Genomic DNA, 2,630 nt, shown 5'->3' with positions numbered 1-2,630 from the left:
CAAATTCGCATGAAACCACCCTTTTCATAATACCTATTCAACAAAAAAATAATCGTTCAAATTGATTTATAATATAATCGGCGGAGATATTGCGTATAAAAAAGTTCATCCCCAATTTTCCACCCTTGGGGGTTGTTTTTTCTATTATTAAATTTAAATGGGACCACCCTTGAGGTATTACCTATACGCAGAAAAAAGATTTGTTCAAATCGGTTCATAATTGGCGGAGTTATCGCGTAACAAACATAGAAAAAAAAAAAACATACGGGTCGAATTGAGAACCTCCTCCTTTTTTTCCCAAAATTTCATAGAGCGGTTGATAAACTCTATGCCTAATCGTATGAGAGCTGTGGTAGATGCCCATGGAGGCAACACGCGTTATTAAATTAAACCTTTATTTGATAAAAACATGTTTTTTATTCAAAAATCAATTGCCTTTAACAAGGCGCATATCTGACTTGTTAGGCGTAGCTCCATGTCTTATGATATTCTGAATTCAAATTTAAAACAATACGATCGAAAAAGATGGTAATATGTATCAGGTTTAAAACTTCATCAACAGTTTTTGTTCAATCTAGCAATCATAGTTCGGTAGGGGCCATCGAAACCTAAACTCTAAGGAGGGCCAATAGATGTGTCCAGAAGTGTATAAAGATGATAAAATTTCAATTGTTTAAGTATTTTTATTTATTCTGTACGTCGCGTAGATAAAAAGTTATACAAGGGAGAAAATTTTCATTTGCACAAAAATCATTGTAGTAGCCTCCCCATCCCTCTTGGGTAGAGGGACGGTGCACACGAGTGTGCGATAGCAGGGAGGGTTACTGGTGGACGTTTCGTGTGCTACTCCCGCTAACTAACCGCACTGGAGCAATGAAGGGTGCGGGAGCGACCCGCTCAATTTCCTCTCCCTTACCCAGATGGGCGCTTACCCGCTTTGATCGGGAGATGGCCAAGGAGGCTGCATTCGTATGCGGTAGTCACGGACGGTGATATGGCGGCCATCCAACTAGCTGAGCTGCGTTCACTCGTAGCTGGCGTAGAAGTTCACGAGACCCGTCATATGGCTTGCCTTTATGAAATCGGAGCCGCCAAAGACCGAGCGAGGGCAGAAATGCTCGCAAGTTTGGACGACGATACTAACTGTGGGAGATTTTATGCTAGAAACCAACTACAGCCTATTGGTCCTCCACTGGCTAAAGAGCAGGCTCTGCTAGACAAGGTTTTGCGAGCGCTCTTCACGAACCAGTTTGCCTCTTGCCGCTCTACCATCCATGATAGATTCCCGCAATGTCAACTCAGCTGTGGAGGGGGCCCCTCTTTGCCTGCCTAGGCCGGACAACTATGCCTGCTGCGCAAGGAAGGCCGTCCAGCTAACTCAACGTCGGATATGACTGGGTACAAAGCGGCGCCCTCCTCCCGGGCGTAGATGTTATCAGCTATGCAGGTGACACTCGTCACAGCCTGAGGGAGGGATTGTATGGACGCGGCCAATTTGGCGACCACTGCCAGCACTTAAATTGCCAAGCGCATCTGGAGACTGGAGTGTTTCTCCTAACGCCCATATTATTTTACCGTGGATGGAGTCAGGATAGAATTTAAGGTTCAGAGCAATTGTCTGGGCCTGATAGTGGATAGCCAGTGTCAGTTTGACCCTCATTTTGCCATACTGTCATAGCGCCTGCTTAAGGCCGCGGATGCTTTATCGTGGGGGGGTTCGAGAGCCAAATGGCGGCTCCTTTACGCCAGANAAAAATACTTTTTGATTTTTGTGAATTTTACTCAATATTTAAATTTTTTTGTATGAAAAGGCAAAACGTTTGTTCTAGAAATGAATTTGCCATCCTTTAATTATCCGAAAATGATACCACACTTGCCCTAATACCCATAGTTTTGAAGATATGGGCCTTAAAGTGAAGCGCGGCGGAAGGAAACTTGCCCCCCCTCCCCCTGCTACCACAGGGGGGGCTCCCGATGTCTACCGACGGAAATCCACTCAGGAGCACCCAAAGAAACACTGTTGCAAAAATGAGCCTTCTATACCAAAGTGGAGGGGTCTCCATACAAATCATTGCACTAAATTCCCTACTATTGGACCCGCAACGAAATTAATCAGAAGAACATAGGAGGAGGAGGATATAATGTTGTAAATAGTTAGCGTCCTTTCCCTAACATTTGAACCTATGATCGCTTGTTTTGTAATTTTGACAATGCAAAATAACATTTATGTTTGCTCCGTGGAAATCTGTGTGGAAATTCTTGATTCCCGTTTTGTAACTTTTTGTACCTGTATTTGTATAGAAAAATGTATCTGACATAGTTAATAGAACATACAAGCATGCTTTCATTACTCCAAAATAGGACTCGATCCCAAATCCTTCGCGTTGAAAGATCAACTCTGAATCCTCTACTAGACTAAATTTTTGTAGCAAAATCTACCTACTAAAACATCATAAGATTTCACAAGGTTAAACTCGAACAACTGCACGTAGGAAGATTTAATGAAGGCTACTGACAACGCCACTTTTGTGGTGGAGTTTAGGCTGACACTGTAGGTTTGTTGTCGACGCTACAAGAAGAACTCGATGTGCCGCCAACTCACATCATATCAACATTACGATCTAAGAAGT

The sequence above is a fragment of the Ostrinia furnacalis genome, unplaced genomic scaffold (genome assembly GCF_004193835.3).
Source record: "Ostrinia furnacalis isolate ACB-3 unplaced genomic scaffold, ASM419383v2 OfSCF0995, whole genome shotgun sequence".
Classification (NCBI taxonomy): domain Eukaryota; kingdom Metazoa; phylum Arthropoda; class Insecta; order Lepidoptera; family Crambidae; genus Ostrinia; species Ostrinia furnacalis.
This window is presented reverse-complemented; position numbering follows the sequence as displayed.